Below are 17,692 nucleotides of genomic sequence, written 5' to 3'. Positions count from 1 at the left end.
AAAATGACTTAAAAATTTAACATCAGTATCACTGACAATTATTCTAGGGCTTCCATGTAATCTTACTCCTTCATAAAGAATAAGTCAACAACATGTTTTGCATCATCCATCTTGTTGCATGCAATAAAACGAGCCATTTTACTAAATCTGCCTACCACAACAAAAATACTATCTTTACCCTGTTTAGTGTGCAGTAAACCAAGAACAAAATCCATAGGTATATTAGTCCAAGGTTCGTTAGGTACATTCAAAGGAGTGTACAATCCATTTGGTTGTGATCTAGACTTAGCTTCTTTGCATTTAAAACATTGACTACAAAATTTATGAACATCATGCTTCATTTTCGGCCAAAAGAAGTGTTCATGCAACATATTATAAGTTTTATTAATCCTTAAATGTCCCATTAAGCCACCACCATGTGCTTCTTTTACGAGCAAATCTCTGATAGAGCATTTAGGAATACAAAGCTTACTTTTCTTAAATAAGAATTCATGAAATACATAATAATCATCCACAGCTGTTTTTGTAAGACACGATGCATAAATAATTCCAAAGTCTTGGTCATCTCGATATAATTCTTTAATATGCTCAAATCCAAGAATTTTTGCACTAACAGAAGTAAAAAGATTGTACCTTCTAGATAATGCATCAGCTACCACATTATCCTTACCTTCTTATATTTGATGACATACGAAAATGTTTCAATAAACTTCATCCACTTTGCATGCCTACGGTTCAGTTTGCTTTGACCCTTAATATACTTCAAGCTTTCATGATCAGAGTAGATCACAAATTCTCTAGGCCATAAGTAGTGTTGCCACACTGTGATTTTGTTGAGGGCTCTACAATCCACGCACATGCACCACGTTCCATCTTTCTTTGGGACCAATAAGACTGGTACAGAACATGGGCTCAAACTCTCTCGTATATAGGCCTTCTCCATGAGCTCCTCTACTGACCTATGAATTTCTTTAGTCTCAGTTGGGTTGGCTCTATAAGCTGGCCTATTAGGAATGACTGCCCCTCGAATGAACTCTATTTTATGTTCAATACCTCTAATGGGAGGTAGTCCTTTAGGAACTTCATCTTGGAATACGTCATCAAATTGTTATCGTTAGAGACTAAACATCCTTCCTTGTACACAAGTACAATGATGATTTTTTTGTGAGAACATTGCCCTTCTAACCTCTCCAACTCTAGCCAAACAACTCACATTCTTTCCTTTTTTTTTTTTTCAATTTCATTATCTTTTCTCTATTTTTATGGGGACTCTTGTTTTTCTTTCAAACAACTCACATTCTTTCCTTTTTTTTTTTCAATTTCATTATCTTTTCTCTATTTTTTCACGACTCTTGTTTTTCTTTCAACTCTTTTTCCCTTCAAACTTTAATTGATCAGCAAATATATTTGCAGGTACAAAGTGGTTTTTCTACCATCAAGGGGTTTTTCTACCATCTTTTACAAAAGAATACCTATTCATGATCAGCAAATATATTTGCAGGTACAAAGTGATATTTGCAGGTACAAAGTGGTTTTTCTATTCTACCATCTTTTACAAAAGAATACCTATTCATGATCAGCAAATATATTTGCAGGTACAAAGTGGTTTTTCTACCATCTTTTACAAAAGAATTACCTATTTAAATAGCCATCATACATAACCCTTCCTGTCAAAGTGGTTTTTCTACCATCTTTTACAAAAGAATTACCTATTTAAATAGCCATCATACATAACCCTTCCTGTCAAATTGTCATGATCGGCCAAGCAATGTCTCTAGCATGCATTGGTAAAACATTACAAAGAATTTCTCCAAAGGATTTGAACCCATGCCGCCCTCTTACGAGGACCAAAACTTTTGAGTCTGGCACCTTAGACCACTCGGCCATCCTGACTACTAATGATGTGTTCCTGGATTGGTTTGAGAGGGGAGTTTAGCATTCTGTATATGAGTGTGTAAATGTCTCCATTGTAGACACGTTTTAAAATTGTGAGGCTGACGAAGATATGTTACGAATTAAAATAGATAATATATACTAATTGTTGGAGAGAGGAACGAAACAATCCTAACACAAAAGCGAAAACCTCTCTATAATATCTACTAAATTGTTAGAGAGAGGAACGAAACAATCCTAACCGGCTAAAACCTCTCTCTAATATCTACTAATTGTTGGAAAGAGGAAGGAAACAATCCTAACACAAGCGGCTGAAACCTCTCTCTAATATCTACTAATTGTTGGAGAGAGGAAACACAAGGGGGCGAACACCTCTCTCTAATATCTACTAATTGTCTCCTCTCTCTAATATCTACTCATTGTTTGTTGGAGAGAGGAACGAAACAATACTATCACAAGCGGGCTAAAACCTCTCTCTAATATCTACTAATTGTTTGTTGGAGGGAGGAACCAAACAATCCTATCACAACCCACGAAAACCTCTCTCTAATATCTACTAATTGTTGGAGAGAGGAACGAAACAATCGTAACACAAGCCGCGAAAATTGTTGGAGAGAGGAACGAAACAATCGTAACACAAGCCGCGAAAACCTCTCTCTAATAGTTTAAAACTGTGAGGCTGACGAAAATACCTAATGGGAAAAAATGGACAATTTTGCCTCACAATAATATGAGATGCCAGAAGTGGGATTTAAACCCACGCCCTCTTACGAGAACCAAAACTTGAGTCTGGTGCCTTACACCACTCAACCATCTTGACTGCTAATGATGTGTTCTTGGATTGGTTTGAGAGGGGAGTTTAGCATTCCGTATATGAGTGTGTAAATGTCTCCATAGTAGACGCGTTTTAAAACTATGAGGCTGACGACGATACGTCAAAAATTAAAATAGATAATATCTACAAATTGTTGGAGAGAGGAACGAAACAATCCTAACAAGCGGCGAAAACTACCTTCTAATAGGCGCGTTTTAAAACTGTGAGGCTGACGACAATACCTAATGGGAAAAAATGGAGAATGTCTGCTAGCAGTGCGCTTGGACTTTTACGAATGATATCAGAGATAGTCACCAGGCGATGCGCCAGTGAGGACGCTTGGCCCTCAGAAGGGGTGGATTTTCAGATCCCACATCGATTGGAGAGGTGAATAAACATTTCTTACAAGGGTCTGAAAACTGCTCCTTAGTAGATGCAGTTTAAAACCATGAGGGTGACAGCGATACGTAACAACGAAAGCAGATAATATCAACTAATGGTGGTCTTGGATTGTAACAAATGATTGGCTGGAATAGTTTAGTTGGTTAGGGCGTGTGGTTAACCACAAGGTTGGAGGTTCAGGCCCTCCTTCTAGCGATGCAAAGGAAGCATACCTTATCATAATGGGTGTTGGTGCTTCTCTCTAGTATAAATTTTCAATCAACTTCGGTTTGTGACGAACTAACTTGAACTTACAGATATTCTCAAAAAATCATTTTTTCACTTTCAGAAAACACTGGCTTGTCATTTGATATCCACCATGGTAGGAAGTTCTTATCATTGATTAACAATGATGCTTTCGACCTAAAGCCCACAATAATAGTAGATTTTATCTACTTCGGCTCGTGTTTTGCCTCACAATAATATGAAATGTCAGAAGTGGGATTTGAGAAACCACGCCCTCTTACGAGGACCAGAACTTGAGTCTGGCCCCTTAGACCACTCGGCCATCCTGACTGCTATTGGTGTGTTCCCGAATTGGTTTGATTGGGGAGTTTAGCATTCCGTATATGGGTGCGTAAATATCTCCATAATAGACACGTTTTAAAACTGTGAGGCCGACAACCATACGTAATGGATTAAAATAGATAATATGTACTAACTGTTGGAGAGAGGAATGAAACAATCCTAATAAGGGTGCGAAAACCTCTCCCTAATAGACTTGTAAAACTGTGAGGCTGATGGCAATACCTATTTTGAAAAAATGAACAATGTTTGCTAGTAGTGCGCTTGGACTTTTACGAATGATATAAGAGCTAGTCACCAGGCGATGCGCCAGTGAGGACGCTTGGCCCTCAGAAGAGTGGATTGTGAGATCCCACATCGATTGGAGAGGTGAAGAAACATTTCTTACAAGGGTTTGAAAACCTCTCCTTAGTAGATGCGGTTTAAAATCATGAGGGTGACAGCGATACGTAACGAACGAAAGCAGACAATATCAACTAATGGTGGTCTTGGATTGTAACAAATGATTGGCTGGAATAGCTCAGTTGGTTAGAGCGTGTGACGAGGTTCAAGCCCTCCTTCTAGCGATGGGAATGAAACATACAAATTTTTTTAATGAAGTTGGGCTCGTGACATGGCATGTAATAGAACTTCTAGATATTTTCAAAATTTGATGTTTTAAAAATCATATTTTGACACTTCTAAAACTCTAGTGAGATCAATTGATATCCATCAAGTTCTATTTCTTAACTTTGAAAAGTTAAATTCTAGGAAGTTCTTATCATTTTTGGATAATTAATTATGCTTTCAACCCAAGCCCTGAACGATAGTAGATATTAATTATGCTGAACAACCCACGCTTTATTACAGGGACAAGAACTTGAGTCTAGCGCCTTAGACCACTCGATAATCTTGACTGCTTATTGTGCAATCCCGCATTTGTTTGAGAGGGAAATTTAGCATTTCTTAGATGGGTGTGCGAACGTCTCCCTAGTAGACGTGTTTTAAAATTGTGAGGCTGACGGCGATACGTAACGGATTAAAATAGATAACAACTACTAGCGATTGGATTTTGGAACGGGGGTGTGCAAACGTCTCCCTAGTAGACGCGTTTTAAAACTGTGAGGCTGACGGCGATAGGTAATGGATTAAAATAGATAATAACTACTAGCAATTGGATTGAGGAACGAGGGTGTGTAAACGTCTCCCTAGTAGACGCATTTTAAAATTGTGAGGCTGACGACGATACGTAATAGATTAAAATAGATAATATATACTAGCGATTGGAGAGAGGAACGAAACAATCCTAATAAAGGTACTGAAGCCTCTCCCTAATAGTCGCATTTTAAAACTTTGAGGCTGACGACAATACATAATGGGCCAAAATGGACAATGTCTGCTAGCAGTGCACTTGGACTTTTACCAATGATATTAGAGCTAGTCACTAGGTGATGTACCCGTGAGTATGCTTGGCACTCAGAATGTGTGGATAGTGAGATCCCACATTGATTGGAGAGGTGAAGAAACATTTCTTACAAGGGTCTGAAAACCTCTTCCTATCAGATGCAGTTTAAAATCGTGAGACTGATAGCAATACTTAATGAACGAAAGCAGACAAAATAAACTAGTGGTGGGCTTGGATTATTTGTTATATTTAAGCTAGTTTTTAATATAGGAATTAAGTTACATGGTAACCCACATAGGTTAGAATATTCCACCATTAATTAGTCATTTTAATATAGAGGTCATGGTATTTCTCATTTACTAGCCAATTTAATTTGGGAGTTATGTGTCACATACATTAACGTTGTAAGGCTTATATAAAGCCTTCTTTCGTTTGATTAGAGACATCACATTTTTGGAATAAAAAAAGAATAGAATTTTTTTTTTTTTTTTTTTAGCGTTGGTGAGAACTAAGATTTTCTTTGCAAATTCAAGTGGTTAGAATTTGCATGCTATGCTAGTGTCAATCAAGTGGTATTGATCAAACCTCTTATGAAGTGATTCGAATCATGAGTTGAGAAACAAGTTTTTTTTACTCTTGATCTTGATCATCAAGGTAATCCGTTCCATACTTTCCCTTAGGTTGATTCCATATATATATTCAATTTGTATAGTATGTTCACATTCTGTCTAAAAAAAATATAAAGCACAAAAAATAACAAAATAAAAATATTATTTTTGTGCTTTAATTCATGTTGACATATTTTATAAAGCGTTAGATCTGGATCTTATCAACAATTTGTTCTTCTTTAAGATCTTCTAAATCAATTTTCGGTAAATTTATTACATTTTTGCCAATATTATGGAATAAAAAAAAAAAAAAAAAAAAAAAAGCTTATTGATGTTAAATGTTTTTTTTTTCCTCTTTATATATGTAACTCTGATATGTTATTGGATTGCTCCTCTAATACCCTTGTTTATGTGTTGAGTGTGCTGTGTATTCACTTTGAATTGCACTCACCTCTATAACATAACTTGTCTCACATCCCAATTTTTTTTGGAGTGTGATTTGTTTGTGCTCAATTGTGAGGGTGAGATTGTAAGGGAATAATACATTGATTCGAGTGTTGAGTGCTAAGCACGAGTGAACTACATTTACGTGTGAACACACGTGAGGGAGCACTTGTGAGGTCCTTTTTTTTTTTTTCTTTTAACTTTCTTTTGTAGCATGGTAAATCCAGACGACAATCCTAACATTATTGATGCACGATTGAGAGAAGCACAACAACGAACCATGGAAAGACTAATTTGAGGAATAGAAGAGTTGACCAATCAAATAGGTAGATTTTAAATTCAAAATCAAGCTCAAGAGAGGATTCCACTACCTGCCCAATCTACTGATCAATATGAGGAAGATAATTCTGAACAACACGAGCATAATCCACATGCGGTTGGTCGTGGCTCGATGCAAGGGAGAGTCCGTGGAAGAAGGTATCATAATTTACCACAATGAGTTCTTTATGACAATAGAATTGATCGTAATGTGGGGAGAATCAAATTAAAACTTCCCAAGTTTTATGGCAAAATCGATCCAGAGGAGTACCTTGAATGGGAGAAAATGGTGGAGTCGGTGTTCAACTGTCATAATTTTAGTGATGAAAAGAAGGTACGGTTAGATGTCAAGTAGGAGAAGAAATCTTGAAGCACCAATTCATTCATGGTACGAGTCAAAGAGTTCATGCGGAAGTGTTTTGTTCCACATTATTTTTAATGAGACATGGTGCAAAAGCTTCAAGCATTGAAACAAGGACGCAAATCTGTGGAAGATTATTACAAGGAGATGGATACATTGATGGATTGACTTGATCTCGATGAGGACATCGAAACTCTCATGGCGCGATTTCTTAATGGGTTAAACACAGAGATTGCAGACAAGACTGATTTACAGACTTATTCTGATATCGAGGAGTTGTTGCACATTGTAATTAAGATCGAGAGGCAAATCCAACGAAGGTCTCAACGGTATTCTTCTAAAACTGTCACGACTCGATTTTCGAGGCTTCGAAAAATCGAATCGTGACTAAAAAGATGAAATCGAAAAAAAAATGAAAGGTAAAAATACCATTTAATTAAAACAAAATCTAGAAAAGTTTTGTTAAAATACAAATATAAAAGGAATTACAAATACAAAATTAAAATGAATTCGCAAAAGACTCCAAAAGACCGAAAAGGGACTGACGCTCCGGAACGACCTCCTCTGTGACCGCACAGCTCTCGAACGTTCCTCCACCTCGACCGGCACCTGACAAAAAAGTAGAAAATAATGAGTACAAAAATTATACTCAGTAAGCCACCTACTTGTAGGCTCTATTCGCATCTTAATTTAAAAGAATTCCCACGGTTTCCTACTTCGGTTCTAGGACATCTGGTTCTAATCTTAGTCCCTTGGGGCTTGCCTCTTGGGTTTCAGCGGCTCATCGTCCTTTCATTAAACGCCTAGAGGTTCCTTATGCCAAGCTAATGTGGTCGGTATCTCTCTATGAGGTGCTACTTCTACATGGCTATCTGGGACTACATGGTATCTAGCCTAGGGGTGTGCTGAATACCCCTACGCCCATATAGTCCCCCCTATGGGGGGCGCGACCCAACCCGTTCCCATGCAGCTAATGGGTTGTACGATGTGGGGACACATTTCCCATGCGAAATGGCTAAGAGTAATAAGGACTGGTCAGGGTCCCTTGGTCCTCCCACGAAGCTATAGATACCATTCTCACGCTAGCAATCTATGAACACTCCGAGGTACCTTCTTGCCGTGGTAAACCGCTAAGTTCCTAGGGGAAAATTAAATCTGGCTGGAGCGACATATCGCTCCTAACAATAATTCCCTAAGTTTATCATAGAAATGGGCCCTAGAAATTAACATAGTGTGCATGCAATCGTCTTCTAACATCATACTATATAATTCATGCAAACTAGGCATACCGACTTAATGAGGCGATGACCTTCATCAAGCACCCAGAGCACGAAATTCACGCTCAATGGGGCGAATTCGTCCATCAAGCACCCGGAACACGGAATACACAATTGCAACATAAATTAAATGCATGCATACATACAGCGGAAGCATGAAGCATACAACAACACTCATGTAATTCACCCAATACAATCATATCAAATACTCTGACTAACAATTTACATGGAGAGCTAATCTGAAGTAAAACTATTAGCATGCATGCAATCCAAGCGAATCCTATAAGTATTTCTTCCTAAATATTGGGTGGTGACTTACCTGGTTGACGCGTGCCCTTTTTGCTAGTGTTTCTTTGCCCGTGAGGTGTCCAAAAATACTGATTTCTTTAAATTAGATCCCTATTCATGTAAAAAAGTATTAGAACTGGAATGGGGACAAAAATCAGGCAAACAGAAAGCAATCGGGCCAAATTGGCCGTTCCACGCGCGCTCACGCGCCAGCAGCGCACTGGGAGTGCGTGGTCACGCGCGCGGGAAGGCGCCAGTCACAGGTTGCATGCGCGCCCGCTTTCGCGTAGTCACGGGTCAGTCGGTCTGGTCAGCTCGACTCGCGTTTGTGGTTTCGCCTGGCTTGCAGGCGACACGTGTCGACGCCTCGCTGGAGCTGCGTTGCTCCAGCCGATGGTCGACGCATGTCTGGCGCCTGTTGCCGCCCTCCGCCGCTCGCCGGCCGCCCCCCTTTTTTTTCTTCTTCTTTCTTCTCTGTCCTCTGAAAACCGAAACACAGCCCCTTTTCTGATTTTCATATCTTTTGATCCGTAGATCGGATCGATATGATTCCTTCGTCAAAGTTCTAGATCGTGTTATGGGCTACATCCTAGTATTTTTTTTTTTTTTGTAATTTTTTGCTTGACTACCAGACGAGTTCAGAACGTCGGAAGTTTGCTCACCATTCTCAGATGACTCTCGGACCTCCGCCTTCAGGTTGAGATCTCGGCCAAACTTCTTCACAGATCATGCGTAGAGTTGTTCCTAGATGAATATATCAAGATTTCAGATCTTGATTCACAAAGGAAAACCGTAGATCTAAGAAAACGTTCAAGATCCTTACCTGGCGGGTTTTCCGATTTCTGGATGAAAAATGGGACTCCGGCCACCCACATTCTTTTTTCCATTCCAAGAAAGTCTCACTGCATCATGATCTTCACCTCCTTGCATCATGATCTTCACCGGAATAGACTGCGACGGTAGTTTTTGGTGAGTCTTCCCGCGGTTCATCCTTTCTCCTCTCTCTAGGTTCTCTCTGTTAGATAAAACCTTTGTTTTTCCTTATTTAGATTCACACGTTTACATTTAATTCTCCGTTTGACCATTTGACAAACACGTCGAATCGATTAGCGAATTCTTAGACCGCAATTTTCTAGGAAGTGGCACACATTCAGTTGGCCACTCTCCACCCATTTTTAGGATAGGTTATATTTAAATAGGAAATCTGTTCAGAAATTTCAACATCTGATTTTGAAGAGCAGTCAAACTTTCAGACCTTCTCTCTCTTATTTTACGCATTTTATTTTTCTTCCAACAACCTCCTGTCCACAATTTCCTCTCACCGAAAATAAAGGATTTCACTGGCGATTATCGAAATCCAACACTCTCAACCCCTTTCTCTCACTATTTCTCTTTTGCAGTACTCTGTATGGGGTTTCATTTGGACCACTTAGGTGGTTGGAGGGGCAAATTTACCTATTTTACCCTGACTTTTCCTTTTTTTTTTTTCTTTTTCTATTTCTATTTATCTTTTTTCGTTATTACAAAAACATATTCCAATTCTACTTCTACATGAAAAAAGGATAGTAAGAACATTGATTATAAGCATAGAAATCAAGAGATTCATGAGAAGCCTCAAGCTAAATTTGAGAAAGGTGAGAATTCTAGAACAGTGAAAGAAAAAATAGAAAAGTCTAATGTTCGAAATAGGGATTTAAAGTGTTGGAGATGTCAAGGGGTAGACACTAGAGTAGAGAGTGTTGGAGATGTCAAGGGGTAGACACTAGAGTAGAGATTGCCCAAATACAAGAATTATGACCATTAAGGAGGGAGAAATTGTTACAGATGACGAGGCACATGACTACATAAATGAGGAAAATGAGAGTGAGGAGTTTAGTGAAGAGGACCCTACACATATATCTATGGTTACTCGACGAGCTCTAAACACCCACATTAAGGAGGACGGCTTAGACCAACGAGAGAACTTATTTCAAACTCGGTGCCTTGTTCAATCAGTACCTTGTAGTGTTGTCATTGATAGCGGTAGTTGCACCAATGTTGTGAGTTCCATTCTAGTCACAAGATTTAATTTAAAGACACAACCACATCCAAGATCCTACAAGCTTCAATGGTTGAGTGATCGTAGGGAAGTACGGGTAACTCAACAAGCTCTTGTTTCTTTTAATATTGGAAAATATGTTGATGATATTTTATGTGATGTTGTATCCATGCATGTTGGAGATTTACTACTGGGGAGGCCTTGGCAATTTGATCGTCGGGTAATGTATGATGGGTATGCAAATCGATACTCTTTTACTCACAAGGGTAGAAAAACTACTTTTTTTCCATTGTCTCCAAAAGATGTACTTATTGATCATTGCAAACTTGAAAAGAAAATGCAAGAGGCGGATGCAAAAGCAAAGATTGAAAAAGAATCAAGTGAAAAAAAGAGCTTAAGTGAAAAGCAAGAGTAGGACCCAGCCTAGAGAGAAAAAAAAAAAAAAAAAAAAAAAGAGAGAAAAGTCAAATCTATAAGCTTGTATGTTAGATCAAATGAGGCTAGGAATGTTTTGCTCTCTAACCAGACTATTCTTGTACTTATGTGCAAAGGGTCTTGTAACTTTACTAACACACTGAATCCTTCTTTGCCTAGTGATTTTGTTGTGCTTTTGCAAGAGTTTGAAGATTTCTTTTTAGAGGAGATGCCTAGTAGTTTTCCACCACTTAGAGGGATTGAACACAAGATTGACTTCATTCCTAGCGAGCCCATTCCAAACCAACCAACAGGACTAATCCAAAGGAGGCCGAAGAGATACAAAGGCAAGTAAGTGAACTCCTTGCTAAAGGGTATGTACGTGAATGTTTGAGTCCTTGTTTTGTTCCAGTTATTCTTGTACCTAAGAAAGATGGTTCTTAGCGTATGTGTGTTGATTGTAGGGCTATAAACAAGATAACTATAAAGTATAGGCATCAAATTCCTAGATTAGATGATATGCTTGATGAGTTGCATGGATGCCGTCTTTTTACTAAGATTAATTTAAAATTGGGTTATCATCAAATTCGCATGTATATTGGGGATGAGTTGCATATTCGCCATGTAAAATTTTGAAGCCATTTTTGGCATGTTTTATTGGGTAAGTTAGGAAGTGAGCCAGTATATTCAACTACTTGTCATCCTCAAACTGAAGTTGTTAACGGAACAATGACTACTGAGCTTAGGGCTATTATTGAAAAGAATCTTAAGACTTAAGAGGATTGTTTGTCATTTATAGAATTTGCATACAATAGGGTTGTTCATACTACTACTAAATGCACACCTTTTGAAATTGTTTATGGCTTTAATCCTTTAACCCCCCATTGACTTGTTACCTATGCCGTCATAAGAGTTTGTGAATTTTGATGCAAATTCCAAGGTTGAGTTTGTTTATAAACTACACAAGCAAGTAAAAGAACAAATTGTGAAGCAAAATTCCAAGGTTGCCACCCAAATTAATAAAGGACGCAAGATTGTTATCTTCAAGCTAGGAGATTGGGTTTGGGTGCATTTCCGAAAAGAAAGATTTTCTACTCAAAGAAAATCTAAGCTTTTACCATGAGGAGATGGACCTTTTCAAGTTCTTGAGCATATCAATGACAATGCTTATAAAATTGATTTACCAGGTATGTATGGTGTTAGTGCAACTTTTAATGTTGTTGATTTGAGTCCTTTTGATGTAGGTGATGGCTGGGATTCGAGGATGAATCCTTCTCAAGAGAGGGAGAATGATATGAACCACGACCAAGGAATTTCCATACCTCAAGGTCCAATTACAAGGACGAGAGCCAAGAAGCTACAACAAACCTTGTTCACTTATATTCAAGCGATGGTGAGCTCATCAAAGGAAAGTCTAGAAATCGTTGGAGACCTCTCTTATAATGTTGTGCAAAATTGAGCGTCAAGAAAGAGATGCATTAAATACATTTTAAGTTGCATTTAATGAACTCCACGGAATTTATGTGACTAGTAATTTAGGAACTAGTTTAGTGCACCATTTAATTATAATTTAAATATTTGACTAATAAGCAATATTTATGTGTTTCATTCCTTGCACCATTTAATTATAATTTAAATATTTGTTGGTCATATTTAAACTAATTTTTAATACAGGAGTTAAAAGGTTAGATTGTAACCCACCATTAACTTCTTTTCTGTAAAGGCTATATAAGTCTTCGTTACTGTAAAGGCTATATAAGCCTTCTTTTCTTTGATTAGAGACATTTTTTAATTAAAAAAATAATAGAATTTCTTTTTTGTAAAGGCTCTATAAGCCTTCTTTTCTAGACATCACATTTTGGAATTAAAAAAAGAATGCTTTGATGAGAGCATGCTAGAGTTATTCAAGCGGTATTGATCAACTCTTGTGGAGTGATTCGAATCACGAGTTTAGAAACAAGGTTCCATACTTTCCCTTCTGTTGATTCCATATCACTTCGAAAAGTTAAAATCTACAAATTTCTTATTATCATTTAATATTCGAATCACGAGTTTAGAAACGAGGTTCCATACTTTCCCTTCGGTTGATTCCATATCACTTTGAAAAGTTAAAATCTACAAATTTCTTATTATACATTTGATATTCAAATCACGAGTTTAGAAACGAGGTTCCATACTTTCCCTTCGGTTGATTCCATATCACTTTGAAAAGTTAAAATCTACAAATTTCTTATCTTATTATCATTTGATAAACTAATGATGCTTTTGACCCAAGCCCACAACGATAGTAGATATTATCCACTCCCGCATTGGTTTGAGAGGGTATGAAACATTCTTTATATGGGTGTGTAAACTGTGAGGCTGATGCCAATATCTAATGGGCAGTGCGCTTGGACTATTACAAATGATATCAGAACTAATCACTAAGCGATATGCGAGTGAGGACGCTTGGCTCTCAGAAGGGTTGGATAAGTAGATCACACGTCGATTGGAGAGGTGAAGAAACATTTCTTACAAGGGTCTAAAAACCTCTCCTTATTAGATACGGTTTAAAAATGTGAGGCTGACAGCGATACGTAACGAACGAAACCATTCAATATCAACTAGTGGTGGACTTGGATTGTAACAAATGATTGGCTGGAATAGGTCAGTTGGTTAGAGCGTGTGGCTGTTAACCACAAGGTCGGAGGTCGTCAAGCCCTTCTTCTAGTGATGGGAATGAAGCGTAACTTATAACGATGTTTGTTCTTCTCCCTAGTAGAAATTTTCAATCAACTTGGTTTTGTGACGTGGTGTAAGAGAACTAACTGGAACTTTGATACATTCTCAAAATTTGAAGTTTTAAAAATCATGTTTTCACACTTCTAAAACTCTAGTGAGTTCAATTGATATCCACGATGGTAGTTTTCTTCCATGACTTAACTTTGAAATGTTTAAATCTACGAAGTTCTTATCATTGATTGGTAAGCTAATGATACTTTCAACCCAAGCCTCCCAACACTAGTAGATATTATCTACTGAGATCCCTCATTGGTTTGAGGAGAATGAAGCATTCTTTCCAAGGGTGTGTAAACCAAATACTGATTCTCATATTTATGTAAATATTTTACATTTCCATTTATCACAAAATCATTTGTCGCAAGATTTAGAATAGTTGACTGGCCATGTGTGGGTCACGAGCCACAATATTTCAACACAAGGGAGAATAGATCGACATGAATGGACCCCAGTGCAGTAAAGTCTTGTTCTCAAACCTTCTTCTTCGTCAACGGTGTAAATCCCATGCATTTTTTTTAGATCCCATATCGAATAGCGTATGTTTTAAACTAAAAAATAAAATTTCAAGAATTAAGCATGTATTAATATGATGTTAATCTAAGATTAGAAATTGACTATGGAGTAGGACCTCTATGTTATAGGAATTTAGATCTTTGGATTAGAACTTTGATATCAAAATTATGATACATCACTCTAATCGTTGACTGTATTTTCAATTTTGGGATTAGAGAAATATAGATAATTACAAAAAAAAAAAAAAACTAAATATAAAAGTTGGCTAATGTTCTAGTAAATTACTATGCAAGAATAATTAAAACTTAGCCAAAATCGACAGGAAATAGGTCCAAAAACTAGAAGCAAATGCAAAAAAAAAAAAAAAAAAAAAAAAAAAACAAAGGAAAGCGTTGAAATAGTCGAAATTCAAGCTTAAAACTGAAGCTCAGCCTCGAAGATTAGCAGAACCCAAACCATAGGTTCGTATCTGATGAGAGCTTTTAACTTTTCTATTGTAGTCTTTTACTAATGAGAGCTTTTAACTTTCCTATTGTAGCGCCCTTTTCCATTTCTAGTTTTTTGGCTTGTTGATATTTGAATCACGAGTTTAGAAACGAGGTTCCAATTCTATCTTTTAGTTGTTGATTCACCATTTTCGTTTTAGTCTATTTGCTAAGATTGTTTTCGCAATTCTTTTTGTCTCTTGAAATATAAGAGATTTGGAACTGTTGGGACGTAGATAGTTTCATAAGTTTGTTTTTTTTAGTAGCATAAGAAGCTTGTTCCCCAATGTCCCTCCATTTCCCTTCTAGCATTTTATTTCAATGTTCATATTAATTATTTCTTCTTAGACATGGTCACTGACAAGATTTTTCTCGCTCTCTTCACTCACTGCCAAAAGCGTGGAGCACTGATACAATTAAAATTTACGGGAGATCATCCACATGTGACTTCATTGGTGGTCTAAACTTTTGAAAAGAATGCAGTTTACAATTAATAACCACTACACATGTACTTTCACAATTAATGGGTGATGGGTGTAAAAACAACGTCATGGTGGGTGTCTTGGTGTAATGTACTTGCTCTAGCATCAAAACTCTTCATTTTTTTTTTTTTTTGTTTTAAATGACCAAAAGATTAAAAAAAAAAATTAAATTTTACGGGCATCACTCATTTCTTAGTTCCCAAAAAAATAAAACACAACAATAAAACATTATAAATGTACATTCACTTTTCACGGGTATTGGGTTTGATGATATTTTTAATAGTCCAAGGCTTTATACATGTTCGTACTTTCCACAGATGTTAGGTGTGATGAATTGTTTAAAGGCTAACCTTCAAGGCTTTATACGTGTACTCACGCTTCATAGGTATTGAGTCTGATGCTTTTTTATGGAGGTAACATCTAACACTTTTGATATTCTTGTAGGTGTGTTTGCGTTGGAGGGGTGGGTGGACATTATGGGTGTGTAAGGGTGCATGAGGTGTTGGTACGGCATGTATCACACATAGCATAGATGGCCTTGATTTGGAGCATGTCCAATCCATCAACACTTAACATGTAAAATCATTACTTTGCCTACAACCTCCATGACACTTCAAATAAATAAATTGGTTTATTGTGTGGGGAGGGACGAAGGGCTGAATCTCAATGGATCATGGCAGCAAGGCCACTCTGCCATTTACAATACCCTGTCGCATATTTAAGTCGTCTGCAAAGGATTCTACCCATCGCTCAGTGGGAATTACGTTACAAGGCGGCCCTTGAGACTCATCCGTCACAAGGGCTTAGCCAACGACACATGCCTTTGGGCCAAAAGGCCCCTACTCCTAGTCGGCAATCAAGCAATGGGCGCATGCATCACTTCTAGCCCAGATTCTGACTTAGAGGCGTTCAGTCATAATCCAGCGCACAATAGCTTCGCGCCACTGGCTTTTCAACCAAGCACGATGACCAATTGGGCAAATCAACGGTTCATCTCGTACTAGGTTGAATTACTATTGCGACACTGTCATCAGTAGGGTAAAACTAACCTGTCTCACGACGGTCTAAACCCAGCTCACATTCCCTATTGGTGGGTGAACAATCCAACACTTGGTGAATTCTGCTTCACAATGATAGGAAGAGCCGACATCGAAGGATAAAAAAGCAATGTCGCTATGAACGCTTGGCTGCCACAAGCTAGTTATCCCTGTGGTAACTTTTCTGACACCTCTAGCTTCAAATTTCGAAGGTCTAAAGGATCGATAGGACACGCTTTTACGGTTTGTATTCGTACTAAAAATTAGAATCAAACGAGCTTTTACCCTTTTGTTCCACACGAGAGTTCTGTTCTCGTTGATCTCATCTTAGGACACCTGCGTTATCTTTTAACAGATGTGCCGCCCCAGCCAAACTCCCCACCTGACAATGTCTTCCGCCCGGATCGCCCACCGAGGTAGGCATTGGGTCCAAAAAGAGGGGCAGTGCCCCGCTTCCGATTCACGGAATAAGTAAAATAACGTTAAAAGTAGTGACATTTCACTTTCGCCTTTCGGCTCCTACTTATCCTACACCTCTCAAGTCATTTCACAAAGTCGGGCTAAAAACATGTTCGTGTATGCAATCACAATGATAATTTTTTAACATCAACAAAATGAAGTAAATAAGGAAATTACTTACACAATTTGCGAAATATGCAACTGAAGTCTAAAATTCCAAACCAATTTCCATTCCTCAAGGTTTCTCTCCAAAGAAATGACATAAATAAAGGATTGAAATGACTTAACAAGACATTACAGACTAGTGAATAGAAGTGTTGAAGGATAGAAGTGTTGAAGGATAATGTAACACTTCTAATTCTTTTAGGTTAATTAGTTACGTCACCCCACGCATGTTTTAATTATATATGCGAAAATTCATAATAAATATTTTTAAAATAAAGTCATGGACTTACCTATTCAATTCAAAATAACAATTAAAATAACATTGTTTTTTTAACATAAAACAAATTGCATTAAAAACACCTAATATCTACTAATTAAATTCAATACTACTTCTCTATCATGATCTATCCTCACTTCCATGACTTTTGCAGCATTTATCGTTATCCATGCATGGGAGCTTTAACTTTAACTTTACCTAAAAAATATAAGGTAACACGTGGCTTGAGTATTTTAAGAAATACTCAGTAAGTCACCCCACTATATGGGTTAGTAACGCAATCACACACAAAACATGAACGAGACATATCATTTAAAACACGTAACATGACCTTGGGCACTTTTTAGTTCTAGGCAGGGTTGGATGCATGGTGCTTCTCCACACACGGCCCACATACGCACCCATGGACCCACCAGGCGTGCTCGTATACGTATTCTCTTGATCGGACACAGCACATTGCACGTCACCGAACGCATTAGAAAAGAAAAGGCCCGCATGATATCATGACAACTACAAGTATCGAAGATACGCGTCGTACTAGTATAACATAATAGGGAGGTATCCCGATGCATGTGACATACATACAAGCATGAGGTTCCATGATTTTCATTCATAACATAACATATTTCATTTCCTTTCTCCTTTTGCTCATAACATATTTCATATATGCATCATGTATACATGAAAAACT

The 17,692-nt window shown here is 37.6% G+C and overlaps 1 non-coding gene and 1 pseudogene across 1 annotated transcript; both read right to left on the bottom strand.

Moving 5' to 3' along the window:
* Window positions 1-3,578: 3,578 nt before the first annotated feature.
* TRNAL-CAA (transfer RNA leucine (anticodon CAA)) lies at window positions 3,579-3,664 on the bottom strand. Its single transcript has one exon. It is a non-coding gene; the product is annotated as a tRNA-Leu (tRNA).
* A 12,041-nt stretch (window positions 3,665-15,705) lies between these two features.
* On the bottom strand, window positions 15,706-16,698 carry LOC147788935 (25S ribosomal RNA; annotated as a pseudogene; the record flags this gene model as incomplete).
* Between the last annotated feature and the right edge of the window lie 994 nt (window positions 16,699-17,692).

This window comes from Cucurbita pepo, chromosome 16 (genome assembly GCF_057944985.1).
Source record: "Cucurbita pepo subsp. pepo isolate OVF chromosome 16, ASM5794498v1, whole genome shotgun sequence".
Classification (NCBI taxonomy): Eukaryota; Viridiplantae; Streptophyta; class Magnoliopsida; order Cucurbitales; family Cucurbitaceae; genus Cucurbita; species Cucurbita pepo.
The sequence above is the reverse complement of the archived record's forward strand: the minus strand, read 5'-3'. Positions and strand labels throughout refer to the sequence as shown.